The following is a 15,101-nucleotide window of genomic DNA, read 5'->3' as shown; positions in this document are numbered from 1 at the left end:
AAATGTCCAGATACACCCACACATGCACACAACCTCAAACATGTGAGCACACATATGAACAAAAATTGTTTAAAAATTAAAATGTAACAAAAAATGAGAGCATTTAGAGTTTCACATGGTTCTTTTTGTTTTATTCTTGGATTCCTGGTTTTCTGTTATCTATTCAACCTAAAACAAATTTAACTTCCTCAGTAAATTTGGAAAATAATGCATCTTCGTAAGTCACAATTCCCTAACAATACCTGGAAGAAGGTGCCTGATAGGAAACCATTAGAGAAATTCACTTGCTCTAATATATGTGTAAAGGTCATTTGAGAAATAGTGGGAGGTGTTCTACTATGTTCTAGAGCAAGGGTTCTCAACCTTCCTAAAGTCTATGACACATTAATACAGTTCCTCATGTTGTGTTGACCTCCAAACATAAAATTATTTTGTTGCTACTTCATAACAGTAACTTGCTATGAATCACAATGTACATATCTGTTATTCAAATATCTTGTATGTGACCATCAAAGGAGTTAAGACCCATGGGTTGAAAATGACTAAAGTCATGAATGAATGTATAGACTAATTTCAAATTATTTTTAGCTATTTCAAGTTGTATATCATTAACTCATAAAATAATAGCACTGAGTCATAAAGTTTATAGTGTATGTTACTTCCTAGGCACTTATTAAGAATAATAATAGAAAATAACCAAATATATATAATTTATTCATGTTTTGTTCAATATGTCACATATATATTATGCACCAAACTCTGAACTTTTCTATAGTTTACACAGAAATTACTCGTGTATAGATGAGAATCAATTTTTTTTTATTTTTCAGTTTAAATTTAGATTAGAAACAAGGTTGCTTCACAAGTCAGTTCCAGGTCCCGTGCCCTCCCCCCAACCCCCCCAATATCCCCTCATTTCCCCAGGGAGGGTGAGGCCCTCCATGGGGGTGTCCATAGTCTGTCATTTCATCCAGGGCAGGGTCTAGACCCTCCCTCAACAGTTCAGGGTGAGAGTGCTTCTCACATTGTTGGATGGGAGTCCAAAGTCCGTGTGTATACTCGGGATGAATACTGATCTACTGCCCAAGGCTCAATAGATTACTTAGGCCTCCTCACTGACACCCACATTCAGGGGTCTTGATCAGTCCCATGTAATTTTTGTGACTCCAAACTGCTTTCTAATAATACAAATAAAAACTAAAAGCAATATATTTAAAAATATGATTTTTAATTCCAATATTATCTATATAAATATCCTACAATTTTAGGTAACACTCTTAAATTTTGTGTGTATGTGGGTAGGTGGATATTTGTGTGAGCACACACACACACACACACACACACACACACAAGTATGCATGCAGACAAGCACAGACATGTGAGTGAGGGTGCCTGTGAAAGTCAGAGGGCACACCAGATCCTCTGAAGCTGGTATGGTAAGCCACCCAGTATGGGTCCTAGGAACTGATCTTCAGGACTCTGCAAAGGTAGAAAGCACTGTTAGCTGCTGAGTCATCTATTCAGCCTGGGAACTTTTTATAAATACAGATAAGAATTTGAGTCAAGAGTTGTAACATGAAAAATTGTTTTTTTTAAATAAATAGTGCTATTACAGAATAAAATTTAATGCTTATCTCATACCACAGACTAAAGATAACAAAAATTAAATCATAGCCCTGAATTTAAGGACTAGTATTATAATATACTTGAAAAAAACATCTAAGATAAACTTCATGATTTTCAGCTGCAAAACAGTGTCTTAGAAACTAAAAGCAGAGTAAACAAAAAACTTAACTACAATTAAACTATTATAAGCTTCAAAGAACAAAACAGTAAAAGATAACCCATACAATACAAGAAAACACTTACAAATCAGTTACTGCATACAACTTTTGTACTATTTAGCAATTTAAAAAATATTAATAGAATTTTTCAACCATCAAGTATTTGAAATGGCGTTTTTACAAAGTTTTTCAAATTTACAACAAGCACTTAAAAAGATGTTCAACATCATTACTTATTATAGGAATTCAGACCAATGACACATTTCTTTCACCTCTGCATAGGTGATTATACCAAAAGAAAAACATTGGCAGTGGAAGGAGATAGTAGATGACAGTGAAGAGACAAGAACCTTTGTGTTCTATTTAGGAAAGTAAAAGAGTGGACTCATGAATTAAAGAGCAGTCTGTAACTGCTCTCAAAAACACAACATTTCTGCTCCTGTGTGTACACTCAGGAGAAGGGAAAGCATCTCATCACAGTACATGTGCATGGGTCTTCAGAACAGAATTATGTAAACAGCTGCAAAGAGAAACCAACCCCCAACGCATGGACTGAAAAGTCAAGACACATCCACATAATGGGGTATTAGTCAGAAAAAGAATTGAATGCTGATGCATGCCACGATGTGGATGATCTTAGAAAACAAGCTAAGTGAAACACAACAGGCAGAAGAGCTCACTAATTTTATTGTATCAGTGCTATTATTCACTTTACATGAACTATTCAGAGTGGGAAAGCCAATAGAGAGATTCAAAAGATTGAGGGTGGCTTAGTGTAGAGGCAGAAGAGATAAAGAGTGATTTCCAACAGAGAAAAATTTCAAAATTAGTGTTAATGGCTGCACAGTTCTGTAAACATTCTAAACCTATTCAGATGTACCATTTTTAAAATGGCAAATCTTATGCTACTGAACCATATTCCTCAATGTGGAGTTTAAAATAGTGTCATAATAGTCCATTCTGTTGTACTTATCTAAAAACTTGGGTCACGTGTGTTTTAGAAGCTTTTAAATTATGTAAAGGTAACATTGCCATCTATCATAATTGTGTATGTGAAACACCTGGAGAAAGCAAGGATGAACACTGAAGAAATCTCAAGCCCAATGTCAGTTCATCCCTGGCTGTCACCTCAATCACAGTTTATGCAAAGCTCCGGAAATGATAATTTAATGGGACTATTGAATTTTCAAAATGTAAATAACAGGTACTGGAGACTTATAAATGATGGTGAAATTAGTGATAATATTGAGCAGTTGGCATTTGTAAAATGGCAGTTATGGCAAGCACTGTGATTATGTAATCAGCTGTACAGTCAGAACTTGTCTTCATGTCTCTCTGGAATAAGTACAATTAGCTGCAACTGAAGAAATGGTTCCCTAAGGAACCCATAAGTGACCCACTTGAGCACTCTACCTTGACAGGGAAAAGGGCTGAAATCTGTATTGAGATCTATCCACAGACTTTACTCTTTACAAGGAACACTGTGGTCTGAGCTTTTGACTGATAATTCATCAGTAAAGAGGAGAAAACAACTATGAGATGAAAAATAAATACCAAGGTATATATAAATAAGATAATATTATCCAGAAATTGATTTCATTATCAACTGAACCAGTATTAAAAATGAAGCACAAGAGCACTCGGGAGGCAGAGGCAGGCGGATCTCTGTGAGTTCGAGGCCAGCCTGGTCTACAGAGCGAGTTCCAGGACAGCCTCCAAAGCCACAGAGAAACCCTGTCTGGAAAAACCAAAAAAAAAAAAAAATTAAGCACAAGTAGTCAAATTCCCCACAGGGACTGATATATCAATTTTATCAAAAGGAATGCTAAGCATTAGATTAGAGATTGCATTATCCACATCTAAACTATACAATTTGATACCTTGCAAAATTTTGGCATCTTTGTCAAAAATCAGATGCTCATAGTGTGGGGATTAATATAAGGGTCTTCAATTTGATTCCATTGGTCCCATGTCTGTTTTTATGCCAATACCAAGCTGTTTTTATTACTGTAGCTCTATAGTAGAGTTTGAAGTCAGGGATGGTGATACCTCAGGAATTTCCTTTATTGTACAGGATTGTTTTGGCTTCCCTGGATTTTTTATTTTTCTATATGAAATTGAGCATTGTTCTTTAAAGGCCTATGAATCAACAAGTAGTGTTGGCATAAGTGAATGTCTACATGTAGAATACAAATATATCCATAGTCCAAGTGGATAAAGACCTTAAAATAAATCCAGTTACACTGAACCTAATAGAAAAAAGTGGGAGGGAGCCATAAATACATGGGCACAGGAGACTACTTCCTAAATAGAGCACCAGTAGCAAAGTCGCTGAGAGCAACAATCAATAAATGGGACTTCCTGAAACTAAGAAGCTTTTTTAAGGCAAAGGACATGGTTAACAAAACAAAACAACAGCCTGCAGAATGGGAAAAGATCTTCCCCAACCCCACATCTGACAGAGTGCATATCTCCAAAATACACAAAAGAACTAAAGAAACTAGACATCAAAATACAAAATAACCCAACTGAAAAATGGGGTGCAGGTCCACAAGGAGAATTTTCAACAGAAGAAACTCAAATGGTCAAAAGACATTAAAGGAATTTCTCAACATCCTTAGCCACCAGGAAAATGCAAATCAAAATGACTGTGAAATACCATCTTACAACTATCAGAATGGCTAAGATCAAAAACACTGATGGCAGTCTGTGTTGGAAAGAATGTGGAGTAAAAGGAACCCTCCTTCACTGCTGGTGGAAGTGCAAACTTGTACAGCCAATTTGGAAATCAGTATTTTCTCAGAAAATTGGAAATCAAGTCTACCTAAAGTCCCAGCATACACCCAAAGGACATACAATCATACCACAAGGACATTTCATATTCATAGCAACATTATTTATAATAGCGAGAACCTATAAACAACCTAGATACCCCTCAACTGAAGAATGGATAAAGAAAATGTGGTACATATAAACAATGAATTATTACTCACTCATAAAAAATCAATGACATCTTAGAATTTGCAGACAAATGGATGGAACTATTAAAAACAAACAAACAAGCAAACAAAATCATCCTGAGTGAGAAAGACACCCAGACCCAGAAAGACAAACATGGTATCTACTCACTCATAAGTGGATATTAGATGTAAAGTAAAGTATAACCAGGCTACAATCCACAACCCCAGAGAAGCTAGTAAAAAGGGAAACCTAAGAGGGACACACATGGAGTGCCCCAGGAAGGGAAAATAGGTAAGATCTCCTGGGTAAACTGGGAGGTGGGGTAGAAGGGAGATGATGGGGGATGGGAACATGAGGGATCAAGAAGCCAAATTGGGAGAGGGACCGAGGAGGAAACCAATGAAATGTATATCTTGGCAGAGGGAGCCATTATGAGTTTAGGGAGAAACCTGGTGCTAGAGAAATACACAGGGATCTACAAGGATGGCCCCAGCTAAAACTCTTAGCAATAGTGGAGAAGTTGTCTCAATGGGCCTTCCCCTTTAATCAGATTAGTGACTGTCCTAATTGTTATCATAGAACCTATCCAGCTACTAAGGGAAGCAGATTCAGTGATCCATAACCAAGCACTGGGCTGAGCTCCTGGTGTTTAGTTGAAGAGAGGGAGGAGGGACCATATGAACAACAGGGGTCAAGAGCATGACAGGGAAAACCACAGAGACAGCTGAACCAAACTAGTGGGAGCTCATGAACTATAGATTGACAGCGAGGGGACCTGCATGGGCCCGAACTAGGCGCTCTAAATGTGGGTGACAGTAAATGTGGCTTGATCTGTTGGAGGCGACTCTGACAGTGGGACCAGAGCCTATCCCAGATGCACGAACTAGATTTTTAGAGCCCATTCCCTATGGCGGAATACCTTGCTCATCCTTGATATGGGGGAAATGGGCTTGGTCCTACCTCAACTTGTTATGCCTGACTTTGTTGACTTCCCAAGGATGGCCTTATCCCCTCTGAGGAATGGATGAGTGGTGGAAAGTAGGGAGGTGGGGAGAGATGGGAGAAGGGAAGGGGGAACTTGGGATTCTATGTAAAATGACACCATTTTTAAAATAAAAAAATAAATGAAAAATAAAAATAAATTCTAAATATGGGCAAGTGAGCCCTAATGAAATTACCATCTAAAGCTTCTTGAAGTTTCTATAGGCTGCATCTAAGGGTATCACAGAAGGCAAACATACATGATTATGGATTATATTTTCTTTATATTCATATGCCTAGAAAGATCAGATTCTACTACATTTTGTACCTTTTATGTAACTTAGTCTTCTGAATTTTGAATGATTCTGATATATTTAGCACATATGTTTACATAGGACATAATGTTACATATTCATGTGTTCCTAGGGCAGCTAAGAAACTATTTAAATAGCATCCCTTAAAGGAGAGTGTTACAAACAACACAGAGGTCAGACTTTGTCAAGGTTACTTTCATTTGTGTGATAACACAATTATAGAATTTTAGAGAATGCTGTGTTTGAAAGGTTTGAGAACTAATATTTTAAAATGCTAATCTGAACAGTTGTTGTACTATTTTAAAACCTCCAATAGGTCCTCATCTATATGACACACACTACTTTACTTGGGCACTAGGTTCTTATGGCTCCTGCTTTAGCCACATTATGAATAGACTGTCCTATCCACTGAATTCTTTTTTATTCCCTAACCAAATGTTAGGCTTGCCTTTATAACGGCAGTACCTTCACAACTCTATTCTCTCTATCTCAATACAAACATCTTCCTAGAATTATCAAAGTTGAATTCACAGGAAGTCTAGAAAACACCATTTAATTTTCATTTATTCTGTATAATTTACCTACTCTTCCAAGAAATGTCTTTGATTATATGATTAACAAGTAATTCTCATATTTAATATTGCAATGCTTACCTTATAGTCACAGGATTTAAATATATAATGTCAAATATTTATAATACCCAGGTAGTAATTTTTGCCTTTCAAAAATAAAATCTAAAATTTTCATAAAAATGTTGATACATTTCTACAAATGATAAAAAACACCATTGTGACATGTAAAGAAAAGCAGATTTATCTGATGTTGGCACAGTTCATCTAAGATCAAGAAGATGCAGAGACAAGTAAAACATTGATGGACATCTGGAGTAAATCTGGATCTACTAATGGAAAAGCAACATTCAACCTTATATATTAATGTTCACCATTCAGGATAGGAGTTGAAAATATTTGACAAGCTGAAAAATGCTCAGAAATTCAAAAAGCATTTTTATGTAAGATATGACTACTCGAAGAAGAACAATTTCAAATTGTAAACATATAGAAAAAACTATTTCACATGAAAACAAAAGAATGTAGCTTCAGGAATGGAAAGTTACCACTTTCACATCTGTTTTCTGCATTGTCTAATTCCACAAAGCCAGCAGAGCAATGATTTGGGAATTTAAAACACATTTCCATGTGTTTGGTATTTCTAATGTTTGAGCAACAGAAATCCACTGCTATAAGAGAGTCTAGCTACCTTGTTTGTTTTGGAGGAAAAATCAGCCTGGCTAAGTACTAATTATAAGACATGTGCATATCCTAATCCACAGAACCTGGAATAAGTTACTGATAGGTCTGCACTGTTAATAGGAGATGGGGCTACAAAGGACCAGTCAGACACAGTGTTGCTTGTTGACTTTGTAGATGAAAAAAGAGGGTCATATATGTGGGAATGTGGGTAGCCCTAAGACCTGGGAGAGACACAGAAACCAAGATGGTCTACTGTATATTACACAAAGGAATATTACAGCTCTGATGAGACTGTTATTATCATTCTATGTGATACATATCTAACCCTAAACTATAGGAGTATAAGATGATAAAACTGTATTGTTTATAAACCATTAAACTAGTTGTCCCTATAACAAAAACAAAGACTTAATGTTTCTCATATTTTCATTTCCTTCTCATCTTTTTATCTTTGCTGTTATCTCTTTCCTATCACTTTATCATTGTCTGTCCTCTTTGGATGAAGTTCTAAACACAGAGGCCATGCATTATGAACACATCAGCATCTAGGATTTTCTTGAGCTGGTCTTCTCTGACTGAAGGCATGCCTCTGAGTTGTTCATTAATTTTGTTGATTTGATTCCATTTGATTTCAATGCCAAATGTACATTTCCCAGTATATTTTACCACATAAAACCTGTATAGGACATTCCTGCATAGTCCAGTGTTCCCCATATTTTGGAGATGGGGGATTGAATCATCTTTGTTTGGTCACAGTTAAAATTTTACCTATTACAATCTAACTGTATTGCTATTTTTGCAATTATGTAACTATGTGAAACTACAAAAGAAGCAAGCTACTTTATTCTTGCTGGGTTTCCAGGACTTAAAAGACAAGATGTTGATAAGAACTTTCATTTTATAAAACTCTCTGACTTGTGATTCAACACAATGGTTTATTATATTACTGAGTACAGAATGTTGACCTTTTTATTATTATTCAAATTTATGAGATAAAAGAATTCCTTTTCATTATAATACATATACAAATCACTCTACTGTTTCAAAGACATCTGGCATTTCTATCTTATAAAAAATATTAACTATATTTAAGAGGTCTGAAAAAGTATTAGTTCCAGGACTAAATTATTCCTATTTTTTTAATTAAGAAATTTCATGAGTTCGAGGCCAGGCTGGACCGACAGCTTCCAAAACAATACAGAGAAACCCTGACTCATAAAAAAACAAAAATAAAAAAGAAATTTCTTGAGGAAATCAAATATGAGTAAATATGTTAGCTGCATTTTAGCTATTGTGAGATAATACAAAACTACTATACTCTAAAAAGTATGTTTAAGACCTTCATAGAGTCAAAGCTATTTAAATCAAAACAAGGATATATTCACAATGTCTTTGGGAAGCCCAGCCTCACTTCATGCTCTGACATTGAGGAACATTCACAGAGGAATGCTTTCAGATGAAGACTTAGTAAGAAAAGTCTATTATTCCTCAAGATGATAGACCTCACTGCTAACCAAGTGCAGGCTCTTAAAACTAAACAGTAGCTTCTTTAAAGGCATTATAATGATGTGAGAATGCTATCACACAATCACACACTTCCAAAGAGCAAGAAACATGATTCACTATATGAAATAGGAGAAGTCTGTTAGTAATCCTGACCTAGGATTCCATTCACTCACAGCTTCTAAATAAGAGAATGTGATAGTTAATATCAACCATAAACTTGATGGGTCCTAGAAAGATCCAGGAAACAATACTTTGGGCAGGTCACTGAGAGATTATCGTGAATGGAACCATTCCCTGGACTGGATCTTAATTTGCAGAAAAAGAAGATCAGCTGAGCACAAGCATTTATTGTTCACTTCTACCTGTTGATGCAATATTCCCACCATCGCCAGGCTCATTCTCCACCACCTCTGACTACTTCTGGTACATTAATCCAGAGTACGCCCTTCCATCCTTCAGTTGCTGTAGTCAGATACTTTGTCAGCAACACTGTACATAACCAATATATAGCAATGTCTAATCAGTGACTAGCATCCACCAGTCTATATCACTCTGATGATGGAGCCAACATATGTGATGCAAAACAGTAAGTCTGAGTAAGCCTATCTATTCTGAAAACTAAATATTATCCCAGCAGGTGATTAAGGTCTAGTGTCTATGAAAGGGAATAGAGGCTAGGAGGAGCCATTTGGTATCCTATCAAAAGCACTAACCCACACACACACACCTTCAGCTTGTTAATAGCAAAACTGATGTTTGAATACTGTTTACAAGCTTAAGACAAGAAACAAAAATCTATTACTAAGTCTTAAAATGTTTAAGTCATTGATGGTCTATCTAGTTTATCTTTCTTTGATCCAGTTTCTCTCCTAAAAATTGAGAGCCTAGTAGAGAAGGGCAGAGATCATATGCACAGTTCTAAGAAATACCAGATAGTTTTGTGCACTCAAAGTTTACTACAAAAGAAATAGATGCTTCTTACTATGATGCTTTCTCTATCCAGTGGTAGCATGTCTATAACTTGTACCCACTTTTGTAGGTGATCTGATCAAAGAAAATAATAAACTTTATTTAAATTCTTCTATCTGAATATAAAGTCATGAAAACAGCTACCAGTGAAGACAGCCATGACACATGTGTTAGCCTATGTAAACTAAAACACAAAAGATCTTTCAATTGAGCTGTAAAAAAGAAATAGGTAGTGATTTTACAGTTGCATAAAGTAAACATAATCAGCCTCTGTCTAAATGAACACCGATACAAGAAGAGAAATTTTACACATTTTATGTTTATCTCAAAATACCATTAAACATTGTCATATGTTACATTTTCTTCACTTGTTTAAATACCTGAATATGCTTTCAAAGGCAGGATCAATGGAAACCTGAAATGAAATACATCTCACACTTTAACACACTTTATTCAGCATTGGATGTTTCTGTTCATTGGTTGCTAACTAAAAATGAAGTGGATTCTAATGACTCTACTGGATAGTTAGGTAGAGGAAGAGGCTCTTTGAAGAAAGAGTTTTAAAAATCTCTGCTCCAAGTTTTCCTTAGTCAAACATGGGAGAAAGCAATTATCTTGTCCCTCAATTAAAGGAAAACAGGTGGCCTCAATATAGCTTCCACTTACTCTTCAAATTCTGCCTGATCTAAAGGGATTACCTACAGCTATCCCTGGCTTCTGAAAATTGTGACATCAAAAAATTTGGAAATTATTAGACTTAACACTAATATTTCCTAATCTTTTCAGGAGCACACCCCCACACAACCACACCCACACTTCTCTGTAGATTCTTGACAGGTGGTGGACTAATGCTGTTAAGGTCAAAGACATTGCCATGCAAGACACTTCAGGTGCTACCTAAGCAATAACAATACAGAACCAGTAGAGGAGAGATTATTTGGTTTCATTTTCATTTCTCAACAAACCAAAGAAATAAGAGAAAAGTCAAGAACATGTAAAGTACTCTAAGCTGTAAACAAATGGAAATTATAGTCAGTAACACCTTACATTTGTACAGATCACTATTTTTAATTGTTTGTTTTTCAAGACAGGGTTTCTCTGTGTAACACTCCTTGCAGTCCTATAACTCACTTTGTAGACCAGACTGGCATCGAACTCACAGAGATCCACCTGCCTCTGCCTCCCAAGTGCTGTGATTAGCAGCATGCACCACCACCACCACACAGCCAGAACCCTATTTTAATTTTATTTTTAAATCAGTTAATCCTTCTAGGGTAGGTCCTAGATTGAGCACTTTACAGATGAAAAACTGTCCAGGATTCTAACCTAAGCAAAACTAACCTTGCCTTCCTGGCAGGTTAACAGCAGAACAAGCAACACTCCCTCCCGGGGACTTACACTGGAAGCATGGCACAGAGACTGAAACTCCAACTTCCTTCTTCGTGTTTTCCTATAGAATGTTTGATCTGCTGAATCATTTGGGTCAAAAGATATGGGAGAGTAAGAGATCTGCAGGGGTTATCTGTGTTGCTATCTTGTAGTTCATCATTAAATATGGATCCAACAGTAGATGCTTAGAGGTTTAATAAGCTTCACGGTGGACTGCAAGGAAGATCATAAACGAAAACTCTTCCTGTAATGACTTGCAACTTACAGAGGAAGTTCATTAAGTTCAGTGGGAGACACTCTATACCACAGAGCCCCTTTTTCTAGTCATCCACATAGACAGCAACATCGTTTGGGTTCAGGGATTCAACAAGCATCAGGTAAAGTAACCCCGTTTCACCACCACCACTAACCAATAAAACAACTCTTCTCTACAAATGTTTTGGTTTCAGAGACTGTTCCTATAAAAAAGAAACAGGAAAGAATAAATAGGAGTTAAAACACAGAAGAGGGAGGCCTGAGCAGGATTGAGTTACTTGTAGCTATGGAAAGGCCCCGCGAGTTAATGGACAGCACCAGGAGCAAATCCCCAGCCTAGGGTACATTTGGGGGGAGGAGGGAGCAAGGGGGAGCAGAGTGGGTGGGACTGAGAGTTTCAGGAATAAAAGCCCCAGGACACGCTGGCAGGGCACAGCCCGCATTGCTCGGCAACCGAGATGGCCACGCCCACCCCGCCCCACCTCTCTGGGTGCCACAGGCAGAGACCCAGCGCAAAGGAGGCCGCCCTACTGGGCTCGGAGCCCGGCTCCCCTGAAGGAGCCTCCCAACGCCCAAGTCCCGCGCCTGGGCCGCCTCCGGGCTAGAGCTACAGTCTCCACAGGACTGGGTGACGCCGGGAAAGCTTCCTTCCAGCCCTGGGCCCGCGTCCTGCGCACCGTGACCCCGAACCCCCAGCCCTTGCCGGAAACACACCTCAGTGTAGCACAGCCAGGGCGGCCCAACTGCGGGTCCGGCCGGGTGGGCAGCTGTCCACGCTGCTGTCACTCAGAGGCAGGGGCGGGACGAGGAGCCGCACACCCCTACTCCAGCAGGACCAAAGGGGGAGGGGCGGGGCCAGTCCTCAGTCTGTGCTCTGATTGGCTAGACCTTCCCTGTGCGAGCCTGCAGTTCTGCGCGAGCCCTCAGGCCCATCCGTTTGTCTGTACCAGAAAGCTAGTACTTATTATGGTGATGCTCAAGTTAACGGTGAGGAGTCTGACTTTTTTCACAAACATAAAGCGGAAAAAATTATTTTAAATGAGTTACTAACTTGAACCTTTTACGTTCAAACACACTCAAATCCAGTCTGAAGAACATCCTCAGGAAAACTTTGCAACAGTGAGAACTTATTGATGAGAGATTCAAGGGGCTGGAGGTGTGGTGAGATTAAAAAGGAAGAAAGAAAAGAAAAGGAACAGAAAACGCTTATTTTAATTTTGAGCTTTTAACAAGAGAATCGGTTTAGGAAAAATAATTGCTGAAATGTGACCAATGACTACGATTGTAGGTCTGTTTCGGGACTTAGTTTTCACATCTGTAAAACAGGAACAAACAATATTAAGGTATAAATATACATACCATTTGGAACATATTTGGCAATCGACTGATCGATCTCTAAATTATGCTTTTTACAATTCTGACAAATCCTTCTGAGAGATATTATTCATAGATTAGAAACCCAGATTAGAAGTGGTCATTGAACAAACCTATAGGTCAGCACTGACTCTTTTTATACTGATGTAAACTAAATATAAAATCCAGACTATAGGAGCTAGAGGGGATGGAAGCCACCAGGGGAACATGGCCCACCAAATCAACTAAGCAAGGCTCACATGCGCTCACAGAGACCGAACTGGCACAGGGCCTAAACGAGTCTGTACCAGGCTCTCTGCCTATTTGATATTGTTGTTAGCTTGGTGCACCTGCGCAGACACTAACAATGGGAGAGTGAACCTGAAACGGTGGCCACACCCCTTTGGAAGTGGCTTCAGATTGAGGAAATCAGAAAGAGAGAAGCTTGAGGCCTAAGGAGTGGTCTCTCAAGCACTCTGTCTCTTGGGTCACCCGATCAGATTGGAAGGGCAGAGAAATGATCCCAGGTTTCTTTGTTATTATCTGTGTAAGTGTTCCCTAATAAACACCCGGTTATCATTTATCTTGGGTCTAGTGAACTCATTACACCTATGCCTTCAGGAAAGGATGTATCTCTGACTCAGTGCCTGTTCTTAGACGATTTTCCTCCTATTGGGTTGTCTTGTCCAGTCTCAATATGAAGGCTTTTGCATTATTTTATTGTATCTCATTTTGTCCTGTTTGACTGTTGTCTCTTAGGGGCTTGAAGAGAAAATGGAGGAGGAGTAAACCTGAGGACAGGGAGGCAGAGTAGTGAGGAGGGGGTAAACTGGCGGGGATGTATTTTGTGAAAGGAGACTCTATTTTCAATTTAAAAAGAAATGCAAAATAATAAAATAAATAAAATCACTTTCATTCTAATTTTCGTTACTAAAGTTTGCTATCCTCCCCTAGCTAGCCCTTCACATTTTGTGTAAGAGACAAAATACCATAGAGAAAGAAAGCAGACACATAAATATTTCTTTAAAATTTCTCATGATACCATATTGAGGAATGAAGTCAAAATGTGTTTTTATTTTCTGTATCTCTAAATTATTTTCTCATATCCAAATTCTTTAAAACGAAGCAAAGGTAAACTTAAATGATGTTATAGTAATGTTCTTGACCAGGCTTGTGTATGTATTTTTCTCAGGGAGAGGGTTAAACTAGTGAAGCTTTCTATTCATCATTTGTTAAACCAAAAACAAGAAATGTGTATCTTGTCAGCTATGAAAAGTGCTTCATTTTTCAAATGAAATGTCCACCATGTTGTGACAAATTTTTTGGAATAAAAGGAACAAATTCGAAATGCAAATTATTTTATTTTTTTATCTTGTTTAACTTTCAAAGTCTTCTGAAAGTTTGAACTATGAATAACACTACCCAAAACTTTCCTGATATTTTAACTTACGATCCCATTTAAGTTTCTTTAATCTTTTAAGACATTTTAGTCTGAAAGAGTTATGATTATATATTAATAAGTACACTATATAAATAAATGCTGTTAGCTTTAAATAAATGTGGAGAACCCTTTTGAGTCATTTTTCAAATGCATATTCAAATAGTGAAAATGCTTTTGTTTGAATTTCGCACATGCATAAAATATACATTTAAGTAAATGTATTGTATGCATGTCAATGTGTTATCTTTGAAATAAACACAGCTGTATGTTTCACATATGTATAGCTGCAGATGTTTGAGGTATTTATTCTGATTGCTGGAACTCGGTACCTTTTTATTTAGTCACACATCCAGGAGAAAAACACTGGGATCCATATGCAAAGAACAGAAAATAAGTCTCTGCCACTGAATTTCTAACTGTGAATATCCTTATGAAAGGGCTTGCTTATGTTACTTATAGTGTAAGCATTTACTATTGTATGAAGTGGCACTGGCCACTTCGCAGTAAATATACTATAAAGTAATCTTCCTCTGTTCTTTAATGATAATTAAGTTAAAATATTGTCTCCAAATAACTTAATGTTTCCTACATTGATAGTAGAAGAATTTGAGACTGTCTAGACCTCAGTCACTTATTTTGCATTTGATATTTCTGATCCAATGTTTGTAATTCTTGCATAGACACAATGCACATATATAAAAGACTTAATATAACTGACCAAGTACCAAATAAATAGGCAAATATATTTTAGAGATAGACAATAAATAAATCGAAAGGAAGTGTGGAGGTACATGCACATGTTCCCAGCATATGAGAGGCTGGGGTGAAAGAAGTACTGCAATTTCTAGGTCGTGGTCAGAGTTAGTATTCTATTGTGGAGACATCATGGCCATGG

General features: G+C 37.4%; 1 protein-coding gene across 2 annotated transcripts in view; it reads right to left on the bottom strand.

The window, feature by feature from the left end:
- The window catches only part of Triqk (triple QxxK/R motif containing), a 62,295-nt gene extending 50,034 nt beyond the window's left edge, over positions 1-12,261 (bottom strand). For both annotated transcript variants that reach the window (XM_040741105.1, XM_040741113.1), the window contains exon 1: positions 12,127-12,261. The gene's annotated coding sequence lies outside the window, so the exon portion shown is untranslated. The remainder of the gene's footprint in view (positions 1-12,126) is intronic.
- Positions 12,262-15,101: the final 2,840 nt, after the last annotated feature.

This window comes from Mesocricetus auratus, unplaced genomic scaffold (genome assembly GCF_017639785.1).
Source record: "Mesocricetus auratus isolate SY011 unplaced genomic scaffold, BCM_Maur_2.0 Super-Scaffold_6730, whole genome shotgun sequence".
Lineage (NCBI taxonomy): Eukaryota > Metazoa > Chordata > Mammalia > Rodentia > Cricetidae > Mesocricetus > Mesocricetus auratus.
Note: the sequence above shows the minus strand (reverse complement) of the source record. Positions and strands in the feature narration are given on the sequence as shown.